Source organism: Cibotium barometz, chromosome 10 (assembly GCF_041138505.1).
Source record: "Cibotium barometz isolate CiBa-2024 chromosome 10, ASM4113850v1, whole genome shotgun sequence".
In the NCBI taxonomy this organism is placed as follows: domain Eukaryota; kingdom Viridiplantae; phylum Streptophyta; class Polypodiopsida; order Cyatheales; family Cibotiaceae; genus Cibotium; species Cibotium barometz.
Window position 1 is genome coordinate 45,535,594 of NC_141055.1, and position 26,448 is coordinate 45,562,041.

Consider the following 26,448-nt stretch of genomic DNA (forward strand, 5'->3'; position numbering starts at 1 on the left):
AAAGTTCATTTTGAACTTCTATTTCAAGGGAATCCATTTTAGACACTAGGACCATTTTTATATCCAAAGATATCTAAATTTTGAATTATCTCTCTCTAGATATTTTCTCTCTCTAGGCCAAAACAGGGTAAAACAAGATCTTTCTCCTATTTCAGAGAGGGGAATAATTTCAAGAACAGAATATCTCGTAGTAGGAGGATAAACTCTTTCACCTTAAGATCCAACTGATTCTAGGGTTCCTTATAGTGTGTGGTCAACCCACGCAGAATCCAGGGATAAAGATCCCTTATACAAGACTAAACTCATTATCAGAGAACAATTCATTTAGAACATATCATTCATACCCTTAACACAATAATGGTCCATCAGACCGAAAATTTCATCTCAACATTCCTCCATGAGAATTTCAGTTATGCAGGTTCTCAATTTGTCATTCCTTAATTAGATCCACTGGGTCAAAGGTTAATAGTAGCAATCTGTCAGCACAATCCACTAATCTCATAGTGATTTGCTGAAGTCATAATTGTCATTCCAGTTACTAACATCATCACTGGGATTCATCCCATTCATCCTCATTGTGGCTTTGTTCAACTTATCTTCCTTCAACCAGATTCACGAATCATCATCTTTCAATCTTTCAATCAGAATCCAAATCAACTCATCAATTCTCAACCAGAATTCTAAATCATATCAACCAGCATTTGAATTCATCCTCTGGATAGCATTTTTTCTTATAACTTCAAGGTCTTAGATTTACTCGTATATATTGTCAGTAAAGAGCTATAGATATACCCACGGTATATACGGGTAGTCACGGTCCTTGGAGCTATAAGGTAAATACCATCATATCTACATCTCAAGCAAGTCAAGGATTCCATACAATTGCAGTACTTCCATCTGAAGACCCAATTTCCAATTTCAATTTATATAAATTTCATCACACAGTTAAAATCTTTTACTAGTACTTCATAAATTTTTGACATTTCTGGCTTCTCGGTTGTTCCACTTTAGCCAATTCGCTTTGATACCAGCTGAAAAATCCATGCCCCCTCTGCGCAACGAATTCATGGGTGCTAGTAGTGGAAGTTGCACTTCTTGCGCAGGGCAGAGCCTCTCACTCAGGGCCTCACCCACGGATATCCAGACAAGAGACTAATCCCTCGGTTCTTCCAAAATCAAACCCGAAAAAACTTCCTTGGCCCAACAGACATAGGCGATTCCTCCAGGATATTTTATTCTAACGTAGTCAAGGTCATCACTAATCAAACTGATCCGACCAAACCCGTAAGTCTCATGGGTCAGATCAAGGAAGAGACTTGCACTTGGATCATAGAGTCCAACGCTTTTTTCCTCGGCACAGCCGTTGATTCTTTTCCATAGAACAAAGGTTATCCAGGATTTACTTCAACTATCATAACTTAATAGAATTGAGTCTCATTTTAGGGATCCATCAGTCCAGCCTAACCCCATCCAATCCCATGGGTTAGCCAACCACCCAACCACTATAGTGATAGGATCCATTTAGAAATTTGGTTATGTTTTGTCCCGGGTCTCAGGGAAAAAGAGTTCCTAGGCTCCCTAGCCGGATTCATGTAAACTTCAAGATAGTCACACCACTTACACACCCAATATGAAATTGCCTGGTTCACAGATTCAGCTGTCTTTAAAACAAAATTTTAATGACACCATAGTATCATTGATCATAATCCTCCAAAATATCGATCTTGAATTCTAATTTCCAAACAATCATTCCTTCATCGATGTACGTATGGCATAATTGGCAACCAGAACGCTCACCACCTATTCACTCAGGGGCCTTTTCAATAGTTCCTAGCTCATAGTACCCGGCACTATAATCACATAAGAAAATACAGATGGACTCTCTGTTGAAGATCAGCAAGATCAACCCACAGATCCATATAAAAGAGACATAGACTCATCCGTTTGAGGACCAGCAAGGCCAATCAACCAGATCCATGCCCCTATTCAGAAAACAAGTCTAACACCTTGTTCCATTTTTCTTCCTCGTCGGTGACCCGGAGCCCGAGCACCATATGGTCAGCACCCTCTAGGCTCCTTCGTAAGTCACCTAGCGCTTCACTCATACGCCGCTTCCTTGGTCCCTCATCCACCGTACCGGAAGCTCACCATTTAAATCGAACCGAGGCTAGTCAAGACCTCGATCGATCTTACTACGCGAGACGTCCTCCGTTGACTCTCCGTTAGCTGTTGCAACTTTATCACTAGGTCTCCATGACCACATTCACAAGATGATCAAAATGCTTCCCCAGCATTCTTGACATAAAACAGTCATTTAAAAACAAGTCATAAATACAGTTTCTAACGAACTCTCATCTTTCCACATGTTCCACATCATTTCTCGTTATTCCACATTCTTCTAAATCAATTCACTTTGCTTATTCCACATCCAGTCATATCTATTCCCATCGTCCTTCATCCATTCTCATCCAATCATATCATATTACATCTCATCTAGTCATATCTATTCCCATCGTCCTTCATCCATTCTCATCCAATCATATCATATTACATCTCATCACATCTATCCACATCACATCACATTCATCCACATCACATCTCATTCATCCACATCGCATCTCATCACATCTAATTATATCTATTCCGATCCTCATCACATCACGTCACATCCATCCTCATCACATCTCATCCATTCACATCTACCCATATCCACGTCACATCACATCATGTCCATTCACATCACATCTCATTCATTCACATCACATCTCATCCATTCACATCTACCCCGATCCACATCACATCACATCACATCCAATCACATCTACCTAGATCCACATCACATCACATCTATCCATTTACATTACATCACATCACATCACATCTATCCATTTACATTACATCACATCCATTCAGATATCATCATATCACATTCACATCCATTCACATCTCATCACATCCATTCACATCTCATCACATCCACTCACATTCATCATAGCCATTCACATCTCATCACACCCATTCACATCCATCATACCCGTTCACATCCATCACACCCATTCACATCCATCACATTCATTGCATCCACATCACACCCATTCACATTCATTGCATCCATATCACATTCATTGCATCCATATCACATCACATACATTCCATCCACATCTATCCTTATCACATCACATTCATTCCATCCATATCACATCACATTCATTTCATCCACATTACATCACATCCACATCTATCCACATCACATCTCATTCATTCCATCCACATTACATCCTGTCCACATCTATCCACGTCACATCTCATTCATTCCATCCACGTTACATCACATCCACATCTATCCACATCATATCTCATTCATTCCATCCACATTACATCACATCCACATCTATCCATATCTCATCACATCCATTCACATCTCATCACATTCATCCACATCCATCCACATCCATCCATTCATTCACATTCACATCTATCCACATCCATTCACATGCACATCTATCCACATCAACTCATTCATTCACATGCACATCTATCCACATCCATCCATTCGTTCACATTTACATCTATCCACATCCATCCATTCATTCACATGCACATCTATCACTTCACATCTCATTATCATCCATTTACATCACATCACACCCATTAACATATCATCACATCTCATCCACATCTCATCACATCCACATCCACATCCATGTACATCTCATCACATCCACATCCATGTACATCACATCACATCTCATCCATATCTCATCACATCCACTCACATCTTATCACATCGCATTCACATCTTATCATATCACATTCACATCTTATCACATCACGTTTACATCTCCTCTTATCACATTCACATCTCATCTAATCATATCGCATCCATTTACATCCCGTCACATTCATTTACATTCATTCGACTCTACATCACATCTTATCACATCCACTTTTAGTATTGTTTTCTACTTTCGATACCGATGGGACTTTTCTAAGTTTCTGCCAATTGCTTAGCCTAGTTAAACCTACTTTTTCTCGATGGATATTTTCATATTCTTTCTCAAATTTCTCAAGTGAAATATATTCAATAATATATCCGAAACTTCGCCAAGTACCGATAGCACTTCCAATCTTCATGTTCCACATGAAGAAATATCTAGAATCAATAGGCTCATCCGTTAGCATCTTTGTCCAAAGATTACGGGCCTCTACTGTGATTTTGAGATGTTCTGCTGCATCTCCACCCGTTTTGTTGCATAAATCTTTGTAAACCCTTTCCACGGTTTCCTTGAGAGTATAGCTAGGGCCATTAGAAGAAGCCATTAGATATGAACAAAGGTAGTTGCTCGGGGGGGTCACTCTATGTAGAATATCCCTATCGCGTGCGTTCAAGGCCTATATTTTAAATCCCTTATCTGTGAATTTTTTAATCCATATAATATCCCCTTTTCTTTATGAATCTGTAAATTTTTTTTTTAAAAATTTAAAACATACTCTTATGTAAATATATTTCTATAAGTTTCATAAATTAAAAATATGCTTCTGTTGAACGCACGTGATATTCACATTTTTTTGTGAGCGACCCCCCCCAAGGGTAGTTGATGGTCATGAGGGTTGTAAGGAAGAGAACGATAGTGAGGGGGAGAGAAAGACAATGAGAGGGAGAGTGTAACGTCCCTCCTAAGCCATGTATGTATGTGTCTCTTTTAATATAGATTTCAATAAGAAAAGAGAGTGTAATTAGAAAGAGTGAGACAATAAGGCTAGAAACATTAGAAAAGTGTTCGAATAAAAATATTAGCTTCAAAAATCCTAAAAGAAATAAGAACATAAGAATAGTTCTATTAAAGAGATAAGTATCCTCAAAAATAGAATTTCGAGTTTAGGTGATAAGAGGTCATATTTAGAGTACTTTTACACATTTAGAGTCCATGCATACTAAAAATGTGGAAAAACAATGCGTTTCCAAAGATGGTGCGTTTGTGGCTATATACAGACGTTTTTGCCTATTCTGCCTGCGCTGGCTTGTAGACCAGATGCCTTCCCGTTCTTTTGACTGGTTACATGACCATATTCTGAGTTTTTATCAGAGTTATGACCGAAACAGTTTGCTGTTTCTGTCAGGGTCTCTACATAGAGAAAACTGTGAGAAGACAGCAAGTAGCCTCAAGGTAATCCTAGAGTTTGAGATGCATATATCCCTTCATTCTTATCTAATATCTCAGAAAAGAAGCTTAGATTGCTATAGTCTTTCGGAGGAAGAGACCAAAACTCCATAGCTTTTCTTTTAGAGAAAGAATAGTATGCCATAGCCCTGTAAAAGAGAAGGCTATTTTGCCACCATAGATCTTAGAAAGAGAGAAGAGTCACAGTATGAGTAAGAGGAGATAAAGCTTGGAGATGATTGGATGATTTCAATCATAAGACAAGGTATTAGAAGACTCTATTCTCATATGTCAAGTTCTAAAGCTCTTGTTAACGAGCAAAGGCAACGATAAACGACAAATTTCTATAAGGTATATACATATTTTGTTTTTCAATTATATATCATTCTTAGGGGTTGAGGTATGGCCCCGGCTTCTCTATTGATTGTTACAGTGATCTATTTGATTGATTTACCATTTAAAGTTTGTATTCTTTTAAACAACAGCATATGCCTTAATAAAGAATGTCTTATCGCAATCTCAAGTTGAAATGCTAAAATCTGTGTGAGAAAAAGATTGTTTTCTTAAGAAAGTAACATGGATTGTAGTCCTATGGTTTAGTGAGTAAATGGATTGTTATCTTGGTTAAATTAAGGTACAGGTACAACTCTCCCTGCCTTGACGCTGCCCCGTTCTTGTGCTTGTATAGCCAGACGGCAGAGACGTTAGTAAGGCCCGGAGTTGGCCCATGGTATCCCTCATACCATTGGGAGAATGAGGTTTGCCGATTGAGGCAAGTGATTGTGATGCTGCCTAGTTCTGAGGGCCCAGGCTAGTGCGGTGAATTAGCCCACCCTAGTGCGTAGACATCCCTCTGAGGGGCGGGAGGATCGAGCGATGGAGCCTGAGAGGGCGACAGGCCGGCTTGAGTCCTCGCCAGCGGCCGACGATGAGGTGTATGGTCCCGTAGGGTTTTGCCCAGCATGTAGAGGCTGGAAGGCCGAATTCTAGATCATCGGCAGTATAAAGGAAAAGAATAAGAGAGCCAGTTTGGCTTGTATGAAATTGATTCATGTTTAAACTTTGTTTTTATAAATCTTATCTTTGGCATTATTGTATTGTGGGAAAAGGCAAAGGCTGTTTTAATAAACCTTGTGAAAGGGCCTTAATTAAGGAACATGTTTGTTTATGTCAAACAGTGTGGTAGGATTAATTAGAAAACAAATTGACGCGTGAGTAGGGTGGAAAGTGGGAGGATGGAATGCCCCGACGGCACCATCCTACGGACGGATGGACCCGATTAGTCGGGTAGCTTTCCAACATATTAAGTGAAAGCCCTACGTTAGATAAATAGGTTCTCGAGCAATTCTATTCTAGAAGACTAGGCCAACGGCTATGCCTTGCATGGATGAGGAAAAAAGCGTTGTCTCTAGGAATCAAGACTAGTAGTTGCCCAAATTATGATCAATTACCCTATGGGTGATTTGATTTTTAGAAGACCACGCTCCCCCTGCGGGATAGAACTAGGTCTTACCTATGAATCGTATCCTTGAATCTCTGTATGGTCAAGGTGTCGATGAGTAGGAAATTTTCTCTAAGATAAGACTTAGTGGACTATCTTAAGCGTTTCCCCCATTTGTGGAAGGGGGGAACCTTACAAGTGGTATCAGAGCCGATCTTAGTTCCTAGGATTTGTTTTTCAAAGGTTAACTATCAAGGGATTAAAACAAGTGATTGTTTATCATATGAGGACTAATCAATCATCTCTACTGGCCATAGAAGTGATTTGAATATCCTCACGTGTTGAGATAATCATCCTATTAATTTGTGCTTGTATCTTGGGGGTGCACACGCAAGATATTTGTACAATAAATTTGAGAAATAAGATTGGGGAGAAAACCTTTTATGAGAAAAAAAACATAGGGTGATCAAATTAAGAAACTAGTGAGAGACTGAATGACTAGAAGGATAGACCGAAACTTGTTTAGAGAAATTTTCAGGATATATCTCATCAACTTGCATATTATAAATTATTAAGATTATAACTCCATTAAGGTTTGAATAGTTGACGTGTGAATGCCATCCATTGGATGCGCTACACTAGGACGATCATCCAAGATCTTGAACCCATCTCAGACAAACATGAGTCTAACTTCGGATGTGTAATTTCCAGAGGATCATGCTCTTAGATGTGTCAATCCTGATAATCTTTGGATGTGTTAATCCCAAGATACCAGATGTGTAATTCTAAAAAAAATGAAGATCTCAAATGTATTAATCCTGACTGCCTTCAAATGTGGTGCTATGATAAGTATTTGATAGTTTTGAACTTTTAATGGATACAATGAAAGAAGCAAGCTCACCCTTGCTCGTGTCTGAAAATTATAAGAAATGCCAAATTAGTTGGAAGCATTGTTGTCAATCTAACCATTGGAGCTAGAAAGTTACAAGCATTGTTGTTAATCTAACCACTGGACCTAAAATCAGTTATATGAGATGCCATGAAAGTACACCTTCGTGAAAGGTTTTGTCCTCTAGGATTTCAAGAGGATAAAATGAATGAATTTTTGGAGCTAACCCAAGAAAGGAAGACCCTAAAAGAATACCACCAAACTTTTGTTAAACTTCTCCGATTTGCTCCAGAGATGGATGAGGTAACTCTTCTCCATCGATTCATTTGGAAGCTTAATCCACCTTTGAATAACCTCATCAAGAATGTAAAACCATCCTTTATTTCAGAAGCCATAATTATAGCCAGAGACTGTGATAAAGTTTTATATATATATATATATATAGAAAGTGTCGAGAAGAACATGAGTCCTTCCATGTTAATCAAGAAGAGGTCCCCTAATTCAAGAGGAACGTCAAGCCCACCCCTGGCTACAAGGAATCATGAGCTAGAGCAAAAATTAGGTCAAGAAATAGGGATAGCAGGATTAAAGATAACCGAATTGAACAAGTATTTCTATGAGTAAATAGAAGAGGATTGGTGCAAGATTCATGTGAAGTAATGTGCATGATGAATAGAGGTATTCTACAAGACGGTACTAAGATTATGAAATTACTATCATGGGTTAGATTGCATAAAGGATTGATTCCCTTACGTTTCTCCATGACAATTTGTTAAGTACCATATTACATGGGCTTATAGAATAAGGAATTCGAAGGTTCATATCGTATGAGAGGTATATGGATGCATGAAATTAGGATAATAAGGCCAATTAACTTTAGAATAATAAAGACCTTTTGGAGGCACAACAAAACGAGCCAAGCACATGAAATAAAAGACTCTTTAAGAACAATGTTTAGATAAAAGAGGATTTTTACCTAGTGTGGGGACACCACTTTGAAAAAGACAAGAGGATTCACTTAGATACTACCCCAGCTCGCGAGATGAGGACATCTCGAATCTTTTAAGTGGGGGAGATTGTAACGTCCCTCCCAAGCCATGTATGTATGTGTCTCTTTTAATATAGATTTCAATAAGAAAAGAGAGTGTAATTAGAAAGAGTGAGACAATAAGGCTAGAAACATTAGAAAAGTGTTAGAATAAAAATATTAGCTTCAAAAATCCTAAAAGAAATAAGAACATAAGAATAGTTCTATTAAAGAGATAAGTATCCTCAAAAATAGAATTTCGAGTTTAGGTGATAAGAGGTCATATTTAGAGTACTTTTACACATTTAGAGTCCATGCATACTAAAAATGTGGAAAAACAATGCGTTTCCAAAGATGGTGCGTTTGTGGCTATATACAGACGTTTTTGCCTATTCTGCCCAAGTTGGCTTGTAGACTAGATGCCTTCCCGTTCTTTTGACTGGTTACATGACCATATTCTGAGTTTTTATCAGAGAGTTATGACCGAAACAGTTTGCTGTTTCTGTCAGGGTCTCTACATAGAGAAAACTGTGAGAAGACAGCAAGTAGCCTCAAGGTAATCCTAGAGTTTGAGATGCATATATCCCTTCATTCTTATCTAATATCTCAGAAAAGAAGCTTAGATTGCTATAGTCTTTCGGAGGAAGAGACCAAAACTCCATAGCTTTTCTTTTAGAGAAAGAATAGTATGCTAGCCCTGTAAAAGAGAAGGCTATTTTGCCACCATAGATCTTAGAAAGAGAGAAGAGTCACAGTATGAGTAAGAGGAGATAAAGCTTGGAGATGATTGGATGATTTCAATCGTAAGACAAGGTATTAGAAGACTCTATTCTCATATGTCAAGTTCTAAAGCTCTTGTTAACGAGCAAAGGCAACGATAAACGACAAATTTCTATAAGGTATATACATATTTTGTTTTTCAATTATATATCATTCTTAGGGGTTGAGGTATGGCCCCGGCTTCTCTATTGATTGTTACAGTGATCTATTTGATTGATTTACCATTTAAAGTTTGTATTCTTTTAAACAACAGCATATGCCTTAATAAAGAATGTCTTATCGCAATCTCAAGTTGAAATGCTAAAATCTGTGTGAGAAAAGGATTGTTTTCTTAAGAAAGTAACATGGATTGTAGTCCTATGGTTTAGTGAGTAAATGGATTGTTATCTTGGTTAAATTAAGGTACAGGTACAACTCTCCCTGCCTTGACGCTGCCCTGTTCTTGTGCTTGTATAGCCAGACGGCGGAGACGTTAGTAAGGCCCGGAGTTGGCCCATGGTATCCCTCATACCATTGGGAGAATGAGGTTTGCCGATTGAGGCAAGTGATTGTGATGCTGCCTAGTTCTGAGGGCCTAGGCTAGTGCGGTGAATTAGCCCACCCTAGTGCGCAGACATCCCTCTGAGGGGCGGGAGGATCGAGCGATGGAGCCTGAGAGGGCGACAGGCCGGCTTGAGTCCTCGCCAGCGGCCGACGATGAGGTGTATGGTCCCGTAGGGTTTTGCCCAGCATGTGGAGGCTGGAAGGCCGAATTCTAGATCATCGGCGGTATAAAGGAAAAGAATAAGAGAGCCAGTTTGGCTTGTATGAAATTGATTCATGTTTAAACTTTGTTTTTATAAATCTTATCTTTGGCATTATTGTATTGTGGGAAAAGGCAAAGGCTGTTTTAATAAACCTTGTGAAAGGGCCTTAATTAAGGAACATGTTTGTTTATGTCAAACAGTGTGGTAGGATTAATTAGAAAACAAATTGACGCGTGAGTAGGGTGGAAAGTGGGAGGATGGAATGCCCCGACGGCACCATCCTACGGACGGGTGGACCCGATTAGTCGGGTAGCTTTCCAACATATTAAGTGAAAGCCCTACGTTAGATAAATAGGTTCTCGAGCAATTCTATTCTAGAAGACTAGGCCAACGGCTATGCCTTGCATGGATGAGGAAAAAAGCGTTGTCTCTAGGAATCAAGACTAGTAGTTGCCCAAATTATGATCAATTACCCTATGGGTGATTTGATTTTTAGAAGACCACGCTCCCCCTGCGGGATAGAACTAGGTCTTACCTATGAATCGTATCCTTGAATCTCTGTATGGTCAAGGTGTCGATGAGTAGGAAATTTTCTCTAAGATAAGACTTAGTGGACTATCTTAAGCGTTTCCCCCATTTGTGGAAGGGGGGAACCTTACAGAGAGGGATGCAACAAGAGGGGAGGGAGGCAAAAAGATTTGGAAGTGAGGATTAGAGTAAGAGTCAGGGGTCAAATTTATAGATACAAAAAGCAAAAAGCTAATTTGCATGGCTACCCATACTAAATTTAGAAAAGTAGATGCATGGCTTTTTCCTAAATTTAGAAAAGTAGGTGCATGTCTATCCACTTTTTTTTTTGAAAAAGTAGATGAATGTAATGAACATATTCAAGCCATTGACATATAACCATATTAATTGTCTTGTTAAAACATAAAAAAAACAATACAAAAATCAATTCAATCCATGTTTCCCAATAAAATTAATAATGCTCAAAATTCCATTTTTGATAAATACTCATAATTTGAATTATGCCAAAAATTACTCTTTTAAAATTTAATTACTTAGATATCAAATATCATGGGAATTCCTCTTTTTGCATAAGAATTAATTTACCAAAAATTTCTCTTTTACCATTTAATTACTTGGATCTCAAATATCATGGGAATTCCTCTTTTTGCATAAAAATAAATTTACCAAAAATTTCTCTTTTACCATTTAATTACTTGGATCTCAAATAAGGGGAGGTTCTTACACCTTTACACCTTAAAAGCTAGACGGAGGAATCTTACAGGGGGGCAGTTGTTGAACTGGTACCCGCATTCAGAGATCAGATTACTAACCTAAGGAAACAACATGTGGAAGAACCTGTAAGCCATGCAGTTTAGCAGATGGAAGGCTCGGTGGATGCGGTACCACTGTCAGACACTTGTATTCCGGTAACTACAGTAAAGTATAGAGGATATCTCATTGATCAAGTGCTACTGGATGGTGGGTCAGGAGTCAATATTATAACCACCTACTTGTAGGAAGTATGACTTAATGCAATGGGAGGCAGCACCTTTTTTGGTTCGGATGGCAGATCAAAGGCGGGTGCATCCTCTAGCAATTCTGCAGGATATGGTGGTGGAGTTGGTCAGAATACAGTTTCGGTTGTCTTTAGTGGTTTTGGATATGGAAGGAGTGCAGGTGATTTTAATTTATTGCTGGGATGGCCTTGGCTCCGGTAGGCGAGAGATAAGCATAACTGGGAAACAAATGTGTTGACGCTCCGTAGGGGGAAGAAGAAAGTTAAAGTAACTCTTGAAGAGCGGTGCCCGTTTGTCGGCTGGTGCTGCCAGGCCGATCATTGCAAGACTGTCAATATGGTGGAAGGCTTGGATGACGATGAGGAAGCGGAGTTTCTGGCAATTAATGAAGATCTGGTGTTGCTTTGTGTTATTGATATTGAAGAAAGACAACAGGGGTATCAATCTGCGAAGGAAGCCAGAAGCAAAGCAGGTGGGGATAATAAAAAATTTGCTGATGAATTGGCCTAGTTGGATATAAAAGAGATACTGCTATAGGAGAGGAATTTTGAGAAACAGATGCAAACAGTGACTAGGGCCAAGGAAGAGGAATTGAAGAGTGTAAATTTGGGTGAGCCGTTGGAAGACAAACTTGTGAAGAAATGTATTGCTCTTCCGATGGAGTTTCAGTCCAAGATCTGATTAACCTGTTGCAGGAATTCAAGGATGTGTTTGCATGGGATTACTCTGATATGAAGGGTTTGGACCTGAAGTTTTATCATCATAAGATCAATTTGAATCCTAATGCGATACCTGTTAGGCGCAGCAGAGATACAAAATGAATCCGCATGTGGCTAAATAGGCCAAGGAAGAATTGGATAGATTGCTACGAGTGGGATTTATTGCTCTGGTGGATAAAGCAGAATGGATATCCCCAATTGTTATAGTACCCAAGAAGAACAAGAAATTCTAGAAATGCATGGATTATCGCAAGCTGAATGCGGCCACTATTCCGGATTCTTTTCCCTTGCGTACATTGATAGTATCTTGGATGATGTAGCAGGCCACGATATTTACTCTTTCCTGGATGGGTTTAGTGGGTATAACCAAGTGCGGATGGCACCGGAGGATCAAGATAAATTTGCATTTATTACAAACTGGGGAGTGTTCATATGTACTGTCATGTGGTTTGGACTCTGAAATGTTCCATCCACCTTTCAGCGGGACATGCAAGAATTTTTTGGAGATTACTTGTTGGAGTTTATGCGGGTATTCTTGGATGATTTTAGTGTTTTTCGTGAATTTTGTAAGCATTTGATGCATTTTTTGTTATGTTTGCTGAAATGTCAGGAGGCTAGGTTGAACCTCAACCCGCTGAAGAGTGTGTTTGCAGTAAAAAGTGGCATGTTATTGGGCCATATCATCTCTAAGGAAGGCATTGCGGGTGGATCCATGTAAAGTGGTAGCTATTATGCAAGTACGTGTAAAGTGGTAGCTATTATGCAAGCACGTGCACCATGCAACACCCAGGGGAAGTAAGCCGATTTTTGGGGGGCAGATCAGATGTGGCATGGAAGACATCTCTGGTTGTTGGCCCATATTGTGGTACTGTAAAATTTGGTGACACATATTCCAAAGTTTCAGCTCCTCCAATGGACTCCCGACTGCGATGTAGCATATCGTAGATTGCGGTTATTATTGTCAACAACAAAGGCTCCGATGCTGATGCCCCCAGATTGGGAGCAAGATTTTCATGTTTTTGTGGATGCCTCAGATATCGCAATAGGCTGTGTTTTCATGCAAAAGCATGTGGATGGGTGGTTCCGGCCTATGTTTTATGCCAGTCTCGCCGGCTATCCAATGCTGAGAAGAATTATTCAGTGTGACGGGAGTGTCTTGGGATGCTTTATTATGTGAAGAAATTCAGGCATTATTTGCTAGGATGTCCATTCATTTTTTATGTAGATCATTCTGCATTGATGTACTTGGTGAAGCAGCAGAATTTGACGGGCAGATTAGCACGATGGGTGCTATTGTTGTAGGAATTTGAGTATATTGTGGTGCATCGACCAGGCAGTCAGCATGTTATAGCCGATTATTTGTCTAGACTGGATAATAGAGAAGTGCCAGTAGGGGTGGAAGATGAATTTCATGATGCACACTTGTTTGCAGTAGTCCAGTCAGAGGCGGAAGATATAGGTGTGCAGATTTCCTGGACATGGTATGATGAGATGCTGCATTTTTTGGTTTCTGGGGAGATGCCAACTCATCTATTAGTAGATCAAGGGAAAAGATTGGCACTTTGGAGCCATAATTTTGAAGTAGTATTGGGACAATTATACCACAGGAATCTGATTGGTGTCTTACAGCGGTGTGTATTGCCAATGGAATAGGAAGCGATGCTGGCTGCAGGGGTAGCTAGTGGACACTTTGCAGGCCCAATTACTGCTAAGAAAGTATAGCAAGCTCGACTGTGGTGGCCATCTGTTCATGCGGATGCATAGAAGTTTGTCAGGAATTGTGATGCCTATCAAAGACTAGGGCAGCCAACAACTAAGGACAGGATGCCGCTACAACCGGTATTACCGTTGGAGCCTCTTCAAAAGTGGGGACTAGATTTTGTTGGGCCAATTAAGCCAGCAGCACAAAGAACTGGGAACAAGTATATTCTGACAGCCACAGATTATTGAACCAAATGGGTTGAAGCTTGGGCATTGCGAGATAATACCGCAGTATCCATAGCCAGGTGTTTGTATAAGGATGTGCTGACACGGTACGGCTATCTAGTTGAGCTTATTAGTGAGCGGGGCACACATTTTGTCAATAAGGTGGTACGAAGGATGATGGCATGTTTTATGGTAATTCATAAGAAATCTTCTCCATATCATCCACAGGCGAATGGGCTGGTAGAATCTACTAATAAGACATTGCGAAAAATGTGACTTAGCTACTCATAGGAAGGATTGGAACAGTAAGCTTCCAGCTACATTATGGGCATATCGGACCACATTCAAGGTAGCCACAAGATTGACACCGTTCAAGTTAGCATTTGGGATGGAAGCAGTCACACCTTTAGAGTATGTGTTTCCGAGTCTTCGGATTACAGTCGAAGATCGCTTACTTCCAGAAGAATTTTTGATTGGTAGATTTGGAATATCTAGAAGAAGACTGGTTGCAGAGTTTTTATTTGTTAATAGAATTACAGAACCGTAAGAAAGCTCAGGTGGACCGGTTGTCTAGGAAACGTATTTTTGAAAGAGGACAAGCAATATTGGTCTTCAATACTCAGATGGGCAAGGTGCCAGGAAAGTTAAAGTTTCGCTCGGCAGGACCGTTCTAGATTTACCGCAATATCGGAGGCAATGCTTTTCAGTCGATGGATATGCAAGGTCGGCTATTACCGCATATAGTTAATGGGTTCCGGTTGCAGCCCTATCATGCTAATGATTTGCGGTGTCCATTTCCCTTTAATGAAGAAGTGGTGGCAAGTTGGGTGGCTATTGAGATGCCAAGTTGGGTGGCTATTGAGATGCCAGGTTGGGTGGCTATTGAGATGCCAGGTTGGGTGGCTATTTAATGAAGAAGTGGTGGCAAGTTGGGTGGCTATTGAGATGCCAGGTCATCGGGAGTACTCGGTTCGAGAACAATTATTAGGCATTCAATTCTTCATTTCCCTTTAATGAAGAAGTGGTTGTAAGATTCCTCTCCAGCCTCTCAAAATGTCCAGCATATTCCCCTGTAATCAATCCCTCTTCAGAAATATAAAGACCTTGTTTCTAACTGTTTTAACCTAGAGAGAGAAAATATTCTAGAGAGAGAATATTTAGATTTTTTTATATTTTTGGATAGAAAATTATCTCATCTTATTAAAATAAGTTCCCCTGAAACAGAAATTCAAAAAGAACTTTCCAATGTGCAATTAGAATTTATTGGAAATGGGTATAAAGGACCTTAGCCTAAGGGTCTAGATTTTCAGAAATTTTTGGATTATGGTCCAATTAAGGTTCTTATGGGCCAATAGCATCAATCCATGTGTAGGGAGGAGATAAATCCAATTTGTAAAAGAAGATACCCAAAAATGAGTAAATGCTCACATAAGATGAAGAGTTGAAAATGTACAAGGTTTATTAATAAAAAAACTATGAGCAATATTAAAAATATGAGATATTTTGGGTATCCAAAAATGAGTAAATGCTCACATAAGATGAAGAGTTGAAAATGTACAAGGTTTATTAGTAAAAAACTATGAGCAATATTAAAAATATGAGATATTTTGGGTATAATGATTCCATCTTGACACATATGTAAGGAAGGGGAGTTCTTTAAAGGAGGTGCATATTTCACATAAGATGAAGAGTTGAAAATGTACAAGGTTTATTAGTAAAAAACTATAAGCAATATTAAAAATACGAGATATTTTGGGTATCCAAAAATGAGTAAATCCTCACACAAGATGAAGAGTTGAAAATGTACAAGGTTTATTAGTAAAAAACTATGAGCAATATTAAAAATATGAGATATTTTGGATATAATGATTTCATTTTGACACATATGTAAGGAAGGGGAGTTCTTTAAAGGAGGTGCATATTTCACATGCTTGAATGAGTTTTAAACTCATAAAAATTGAGATATTTCATCTCTCCTCTCTCCTCATTGAAGTCTAGTTCCAAAAAGTTAGCTTAACTGACCTAAAAATGGTCAAAAAGTGACCAAACTGACTTGGAAAATTCTAGAATCAGTTTGTTTGGTTAGGAGCTCAATTTTTCTTATAAATAGAAGCCTCCCCTTGTTGAAAAAATATAGTGTCTTATGCATTGTTACTCTACTCCACCTAAGCCAAGAACTGTGAATTCTTTAATAATTCACTAGTTTTTGACACCTCTCTTTCTTCAATCCCCATTGGTGGCTCCATCAACATACTAAACCAATTGATTGGTTGGGGGCCTCTACCGTGAACAAAGAATCAAGCAATTTGTAAGGTAAGTATGGTGAATTTTGATCTTTTCTATAATTTCTCAATGTTTCTCTCTTCTCAACCCCTCTCAAGCTTGAGAAGCTTAATTGGTATGGTTTTTGAAATGCTATTGAAGTTAATTAATTAATGATAGTGAAGAATTACATAAATTTCCATTTATGTTTAATTCTAATGGATTTTTCTCTCTCTCACTTAAGAAATGGTCATACTCATGATCCATTCTCAATCCAAATGAAGCTTTTCATAATGTTTTTTCTTAATCCAAGATTAATCTATGCTTAAGACCAAATTAATGGCTTTCCCTATGCTTTTAGTTTATGTATTTCATGAATATTGATGATTCAATCCATTATGGATTAATGATCCAATTGGGGATCATTCTAATTATTTCCTTAATGTTAAGCTTTATCCCTTAGAAAAATTGAGATTTTATCAGTCATTGCAGCGGAGCTATGGCAAAATTTTTATAAAAATTACGCATAAAATAATTTCATTCAAAGCATGAAAAGAGGATTTCCTACCATATTCTAGGAATTATCATCCTAGATTAATTGAAAGATATTCATTGTAATCCTAGAGAAATTGATTTTTATATTATGCATAATTGAATTTCATGCATAGAGGTATGCATAAGAGATGAATATTTTATTATAAAAGTGTTACTTTTAGCATAATTGAATTTCATGCATAGAGGTATGCATAAGAGATGAATATTTTATTATAAAAGAGTTGCTTTTAGCATAATTGAATTTCATGCATAGAGGTATGCATAAGAGATGAATATTTTATTATAAAAGTGTTACTTTTAGCATAATTGAATTTCATGCATAGAGGTATGCATAAAAGATAATTATTTTATTATAAAAGTGTTACTTTTAGCATAATTGAATTTCATGCATAGAGGTATGCATAAAAGATATGGGAAGTGATAAGATGTGATAAGATGCATATGAGATGAGTTAGGATGTGATAAGATGAGTTAAGAAGTGATAGGATGTGTATGGGATGAGGTAAGAATTGTATGTGATGGGATAAGATGTATATGGGTTGTGATAGGGTGAGAATATGGATGTGAATGTGGATGGGTATGTATGGATGTATGCATGTAGATGTGGATGCATGAATGTGGATGTAGGGATGTGAATGAGGATGTGGATGTGGATGCATGGATGTAAATGTGGATGTATGGATGTGAATGTGCATGTAGACTGGATGTATGGATGAGGATGCATGAATGTGCATGTAGATGTGGATGTGAAAATAGATGCATGGATGTAGATGTGGATGTATGGATGTGAATGTGGATGTGGATGTGGATATATGTATGGATGTGAATATATGATATGTGATGTGAAAGAATCTGAAGTGATGAGATGGAAAATGATGTGATGGGATGAGTACACATATAAATGGAATGTGGAATAAGTAATGTGGATTGATGAGGGATAATGTGGAAAAATGAGAGTTAATATAGAAACTGTATTTGTAAACTGTTTATAAATGCTGTTTGTAAATGACTGTTTTATGTCAAGAATGCTGGGAAAGCATTTTGACCGTCTTGTGATTAAGGTCGTGGAGACCTAACTGATAAAGTTGCAACTGCTGACGGAGAGTCAATGGTGGACGTCTCGCGTAGCAAGGTCGGCCGAGGTCTTGACCAGCCTCGGTTCGATTAAAATGGTGAGCTTCCGGTACGGTGGATGAGGGACCAAGGAAGCGGCCTATGAGTGAAGCGCTAGGTCACCTGCGAAGGATCTTAGAGGGTGCTGACCATACGGTGCTCGGGCTCTGGGTCGCCTAGGATACCTACGCGTGCGTCGAGGAAGATATTGGAACAAGGAGTAAGAGTTGTTTTCTGAAACCGGGCATGGATCTGGTTGATTGACCTTGCTGGTCTTCAATGGATGAACATGGCTCTTTATATGGATCTGTTGGTTGATCTTGCTGATCTTCAACGAGAGTCCATCTTGATAAGTGATTATATTGCCGAGTATTATGGGCTAGGAACTATGGAAACGGCCCCTAAGTGGACAGGTGGTGAGCGTTCTAGTTGCCAATGATGCCATAGATACTTTGATGAAGGAATGATGGGAAAATTATGAATCAACCGGATAAATTAGAAGATTGTGATCAGTGGTTCTATGGTTTGATTAAAGGATTGTTTTAAAGTTAGTTGATGCTAAGAAAAAGGCAATTTCATATTGGGTGTGTAAGTGGTGTGCCTAGTTTTATATTTGCATGAACTTCCGGCTAGGGGGCCTTGGAAATCTTTTCCTTGGTACCCGGGACAAAACCTAACCAAATTCCAAATTGGATCCCATCACTACAGTGGTTGGAACCCATGGGATCGGATGGGGTTAGGCTGGACTGATGGATCCGTAAATCGAGACTCAAATTCTGTTATTACGATAGATAAAGTAAATCCCGGATAGTAATTGTTCTATGGATAGAAATCAACGGCTGTGCCTCCTTGATGGGGAAAAAAGCGTTGATCCCAATGATCCAAGTGCAAGTTTCTTCCTTGATCTGACCGAGTATCTTTATAGGTGCAATCGGATCAGCTTGATCAGTAATGGTCTTGACTACGTTAGAGTAAAAAATTATCAGTAATGGTCTTGACTACGTTAGAGTAAAAAATTATCCTGGTGGAATCGCCCGTGCTTTCCGGGTAAGGAAAGTTTTTCCGAGTCCGATTTTGGAAAAACCGACGGATTAGTCTCTTATCCGGATATCCGTTTGGACGAGGCCCCGAATGTGGGACCCCTGTCCCGCGCGAGAAGTGCTACTTCCGCTGCTAGTACTCGAATCCGTTGCTCGGTGGGAACAGGGGGATCTCACAGTTGGTATCAGAGCTTTTTGGTTAATGAGGATCAATCGAGAAGCCAAATATATCAAAAATTTATCAAGAATCAAAAAGGTTGTAATTGTGTGATATAATTCATACAAATTGATATTCAAACTAATTTCATAAATTAGTAATTGGGTCTTCAAATGGAAGTACCACAATTATATGGAACCCTGACTTGCTTGAGGCTTAGACATGATGGTATTTACCCTATAATTCCAAGTATCATGACTAACCGTATATACCGAGGGTATAACTGCAACTCTTTACCGGCAGTATATACGAGTAAATCTAAGACTTGAAAGTATAAGCGTTAATGCTATCCAGATGATGATTTCGAATGTGGTTGATATGATTTTTAATTCTGTTTGAGAATTGATGAATTGATTTGGATTCTGATTGAAAAATGATGATTTCTGAAATTTAGTTGAAATGTAATAAGCTGAGCGAAACCACAATGAGGATGAATGGGACGAGTCCCTGTGATGATATTCATAACTAGAATGATGATAATGAATTCAGCAAATCACTATGAGATTAGTGGGTTGTGCTGTCAGATTGCTACTGTTAATACTTGACCGGTAGATCAAGTTAAGGGATGTCAAATTGAGAACTTGCTTGACTGAAATTTCCGTGGAGGAATGTTCCGAAGGAAACTTTTCGGTCTAATGGACCATTATCATGTTAAAGATATGAATGATATGATCTGAATGAATTGTTATTTAATGATGAGTTCTATATAAGGGATATTTATCCCAGTGTTATGTTGGGTTGACCAGAATATAAGGAACCCCAGAATCAAATTGGATCTTAAGAAAAAGAGCTGTCCTCTACCTTGCGAGATGAGGACATCTCGCACTTTTTTAAGTGGGATAGAATGTAAGATTCCTTCCCAGCCTTCGAGGTATACAGGAGTAAGAATCTCCCTTTTTTATCTTATAATTATTCCCTCTCTAAAATAAAAGAAAGATTCTGTTTAAAAAAAGGAAGACCCTTTCCCTAGAATACTTCTCAGGAGTCACGCCTGTTTTAAGGATTCAAAACAATGAGTTCAGAAGTGAAAATTGGTGTTTTGGATACCAAGGTTTTGGTTTTCATTCGAGTATGGCCCAAAAGAAGTTCTTTATCTTTTGGGGAGTATAAGAAGTTATCCCCCAGATATTGTGAGCCTTATCTGAATTCAAAGAAAGTAAGTGACTTAGCTTACGAGCTTCTTTTATCTCCTCATCTCAAAGTTCTTAATGTCTCCTATAGAAATATGTGCCAAAACCAAATCATGGAAAGACGATAAAACTTCAGTGACAAGATACCGTTGGCTTCTAGGTTATGCTAGCTCCTTCCTTTATATAAGTCGTAACTTTTACTTGTCGCTCACAGTAATCTTACTTCCATCGATCTCCCTTCTTCTTAATCTCCTTCATAGCTTGGCAACAAGAATGAGTTTTATCCATGATGATTTCTCACCTTCAAGACGCAAGCGAGTCTGTGAAGAAGGATTTTATAGAACAGTATGAGCACTCACTTTTTCCTCACTTGGGAACTTCTGTAGCTCAGACCAAATGGCGGACCTATCAAGACATAACTAGGGTAACACCCTGGGGTTAGCAGCACTTTCGTAACAATGTCCGCTTGGCCATGGTTATTGAAGCCTTGGGTTTGGGTCCCCGATACTACTGCGTCATGAGATCAAGACATCTTAGGTTTTTTGAGCGGGTCTTTTTACTGGCGTGTTTTCTTCCTCATCAGAAGATATGCCTTTACCCCGTTTTTGGCTTGCCTCTCAGAGGTCCTTTTTTAAGATCGCCTCATACCACTGAGATAGGTGCGGCAATAACCAACAGAATTATTTCCATAGATGAGTTACCTTATACGTGCGCAGCTTGTGAGTGCTGCCTTTGTGATCATATGATGGACGGGCTTATGGAAGTGTAAAGAGTTCTTCTATCTTGCTGTATATGTTCCAAGAATGAATAAAGTTTAAATCTTGTTCTTATCTTGAATCTTGCTCTCTTTGAGACTTTTCTTGGTGGTTAATCTTGATTAAAATTTTTCTCTAAGTCTCATATTCGTGCATCTTGCGAAATTACCCCCAGTTTGCGAGATGAGGACATCTCGCGTTTTTCAAGTGAGACAGAATGTAAGATTCCTCTCCAGCCTCTCAAAATGTCCAGCATATTCCCTTGTAATCAATCCCTCTTCAGAAATATAAAGACCTTGTTTCTAACTGTTTTAACCTAGAGAGAGAAAATATTCTAGAGAGAGAATATTTAGATTTTTTATATTTTTGGATAGAAAATTATCTCATCTTATTAAAATAAGTTCCCCTAAAACAGAAATTCAAAAAGAACTTTCCAATGTGCAATTAGAATTTATTGGAAATGGGTATAAAGGACCTTAGCCTAAGGGTCTAGATTTTCAGAAATTTTTGGATTATGGTCCAATTAAGGTTCTTATGGGCCAATAGCATCAATCCATGTGTAGGGAGGAGATAAATCCAATTTGTAAAAGAAGATACCCAAAAATGAGTAAATGCTCACATAAGATGAAGAGTTGAAAATGTACAAGGTTTATTAGTAAAAAAACTATGAGTAATATTAAAAATATGAGATATTTTGGGTATCCAAAAATGAGTAAATGCTCACATAAGATGAAGAGTTGAAAATATACAAGGTTTATTAGCAAAAAACTATGAGCAATATTAAAAATATGAGATATTTTGGGTATAATGATTCCATTTTGACACATATGTAAGGAAGGGGATTTCTTAAAAGGAGGTGCATATTTCACATAAGATGAAGAGTTGAAAATGTACAAGGTTTATTAGTAAAAAACTATGAGCAATATTAAAAATATGAGATATTTTAGGTATCCAAAAATGAGTAAATACTCACACAAGATGAAGAGTTGAAAATGTACAAGGTTTATTAGTAAAAAACTATGAGCAATATTAAAAATATGAGATATTTTGGATATAATGATTCTATTTTGACACATATGTAAGAAAGGGGAGTTCTTTAAAGGAGGTGCATATTTCACATGCTTGAATGAGTTTTAAACTCATAAAAATTGAGATATTTCATCTCTCCTCTCTCCTCATTGAAGTCTAGTTCCAAAAAGTTAGCTTAACTGACCTAAAAATAGTCAAAAAGTGACCAAACTGACTTGGAAAATTCTAGAATCAGTTTGTTTGGTTAGGAGCTCAATTTTTCCTATAAATAGAAGCCTCCCCTTGTTGAAAAAAATATAGTGTCTTATGCATTGTTACTCTACTCCACCTAAGCCAAGAACTGTGAATTCTTTAATAATTCACTAGTTTTTGACACTTCTCTCTTTCTTCAATCCCCATTGGTGGCTCCATCAACATACTAAACCAATTGATTGGTTGGGGGCCTCTACCGTGAACAAAGAATCAAGCAATTTGTAAGGTAAGTATGGTGAATTTTGATCTTTTCTATAATTTCTCAATGTTTCTCTCTTCTCAACCCCTCTCAAGCTTGAGAAGCTTAATTGGTATGGTTTTTGAAATGCTATTGAAGTTAATTAATTAATGATAGTGAAGAATTACATAAATTTCCATTTATGTTTAATTCTAATGGGTTTTTCTCTCTCTCACTTAAGAAATGGTCATACTCATGATCTATTCTCAATCCAAATGAAGCTTTTCATAATGTTTTTTCTTAATCCAAGATTAATCTATGCTTAAGACCAAATTAATGGCTTTCCCTATGCTTTTAGTTTATGTATTTCATGAATATTGATGATTCAATCCATTATGGATTAATGATCCAATTGGGGATCATTCTAATTATTTCCTTAATGATAAGCTTTATCCCTTAGAAAAATTGAGATTTATCAGTCATTGCAGCGGAGCTATGGCAAAATTTTTATAAAAATTACACATAAAATAATTTCATTCAAAGCATGAAAAGAGGATTTCCTACCATATTCTAGGAATTATCATTCTAGATTAATTGAAAGATATTCATTGTAATCCTAGAGAAATTGATTTTTATATTATGCATAATTGAATTTCATGCATAGAGGTATGCATAAGAGATGAATATTTTATTATAAAAGTGTTACTTTTAGCATAATTGAATTTCATGCATAGAGGTATGCATAAGAGATGAATATTTTATTATAAAAGAGTTGCTTTTAGCATAATTGAATTTCATGCATAGAGGTATGCATAAGAGATGAATATTTTATTATAAAAGTGTTACTTTTAGCATAAGTGAATGTCATGCATAGAGGTATGCATAAAAGATAATTATTTTATTATAAAAGTGTTACTTTTAGCATAATTGAATTTCATGCATAGAGGTATGCATAAAAGATATGGGAAGTGATAAGATGTGATAAGATGCATATGAGATGAGTTAGGATGTGATAAGATGAGTTAAGAAGTGATAGGATGTGTATGGGATGAGGTAAGAATTGTATGTGATGGGATAAGATGTATATGGGTTGTGATAGGGTGAGAATATGGATGTGAATGTGGATGGGTATGTATGGATGTATGCATGTAGATGTGGATGCATGAATGTGGATGTAGGGATGTGAATGAGGATGTGGATGTGGATGCATGGATGTAAATGTGGATGTATGGATGTGAATGTGCATGTAGATTGGATGTATGGATGAGGATGCATGAATGTGCATGTAGATGTGGATGTGAAAATAGATGCATGGATGTAGATGTGGATGTATGGATGTGAATGTGGATGTATGGATGTATGATTGGATGTAGATGTGGATGTATGGATGTGAATGTGGATGTGGATGTGGATATATGTATGGATGTGAATATATGATATGTGATGTGGATATATGTATGGATGTGAATATATGATATGTGATGTGAAAGAATCTGAAGTGATGAGATGGAAAATGATGTGATGGGATGAGTACACATATAAATGGAATGTCGAATAAGTAATGTGGATTGATGAGGTATAATGTGGAAAAATGAGAGTTAATATAGAAATTGTATTTGTAAACTGTTTATAAATGCTGTTTGTAAATGACTGTTTTATGTCAAGAATGCTGGGAAAGCATTTTGACCGTCTTGTGATTAAGGTCGTGGAGACCTAACTGATAAAGTTGCAACTGCTGACGGAGAGTCAATGGTGGACGTCTCGCGTAACAAGGTCACCCGAGGTCTTGACCAGCCTCGGTTCGATTAAAATGGTGAGCTTCCGGTACGGTGGATGAGGGACCAAGGAAGCGGCCTATGAGTGAAGCGCTAGGTCACCTGCGAAGGATCCTAGAGGGTGCTGACCATACGGTGCTCGGGCTCTGGGTCGCCTAGGATACCCACGCGTGCGTCGAGGAAGATATTGGAACAAGGAGTAAGAGTTGTTTTCTGAAACCGGGCATGGATCTGGTTGATTGACCTTGCTGGTCTTCAATGGATGAGTCCATGGCTCTTTATATGGATCTGTTGGTTGATCTTGCTGATCTTCAACGAGAGTCCATCTTGATAAGTGATTATATTGCCGAGTATTATGGGCTAGGAACTATGGAAACGGCCCCTGAGATCCCCCTGTTCCCACCGAGCAACGGATTCGAGTACTAGCAGCGGAAGTAGCACTTCTCGCGCGGGACAGGGGTCCCACATTCGGGGCCTCGTCCACGGATATCCGGACAAGAGACTAATCCGTCGCTTTTTCCAAAATCGGACTCGGAAAAACTTCCCTTACCCGAAAAGCACGGGCGATTCCACCAGGATAATTTTTTACTCTAACGTAGTCAAGACCATTACTGATCAAGCTGATCCGATTGCACCTATAAAGATACTCGGTCAGATCAAGAAAGAAACTTGCACTTGGATCATTGGGATCAACGCTTTTTTCCCCATCAAGGAGGCACAGCCGTTGATTCCTATCCATAGAACAATTACTATCCGGGATTTACTTTATCTATCATAATAACAGAATTTGAGTCTCGATTTACGGATCCATCAGTCCAGCCTAACCCCATCCGATCCCATGGGTTAGCCAACCGCCCAACCACTGTAGTGATGGGATCCAATTTGGAATTTGGTTAGGATTTGTCCCGGGTACCAAGGAAAAGATTTTCAAGGCCCCCTAGCCGGAAGTTCATGCAAATATAAAACTAGCCACACCACTTACACACACTTACACACCCAATATGAAATTGCCTTTTTCTTAGCATCAACTAACTTTAAAACAATCCTTTAATGAAACCATAGGACCACTGATCACAATCTTCTAATTTATCCGGTTGATTCATAATTTCCCATCATTCCTTCATCAGAGTATCTATGGCATCATTGGCAACTAGAACGCTCACCACCTGTCCACTCTCAGGGGCCGTTTCCATAGTTCCTAGCCCATAATACTCGGCAATATAATCACTTATCAAGATGGACTCTCGTTGAAGATCAGCAAGATCAACCAACAGATCCATATAAAGAGTCATGTTCATCCATTGAAGACCAGCAAGGTCAATCAACCAGATCCATGCCCGGTTTCAGAAAACAACTCTTACTCCTTGTTCCAATATCTTCCTCGACGCACGCGTGGGTATCCTAGGCGACCCAGAGCCCGAGCACCGTATGGTCAGCACCCTCTAGGATCCTTCGCAGGTGACCTAGCGCTTCACTCATAGGCCGCTTCCTTGGTCCCTCATCCACCGTACCGGAAGCTCACCATTTTAATCGAACCGAGGCTGGTCAAGACCTCGGCTGACCTTGCTACGCGAGATGTCCACCATTGACTCTCCGTCAGCAGTTGCAACTTTATCAGTTAGGTCTCCACGACCTTAATCACAAGACGGTCAAAATGCTTTCCCAGCATTCTTGACATAAAACAGTCATTTACAAACAGCATTTATAAACAGTTTACAAATACAGTTTCTATATTAACTCTCATTTTTTCACATTATCCCTCATCAATCCACATTACTTATTCCACATTCCATTTATATGTGTACTCATCCCATCACATCATTTTCCATCTCATCACTTCAGATTCTTTCACATCACATATCATATATTCACATCCATACATATATCCACATCCACATCCACATTCACATCCATACATCCACATCT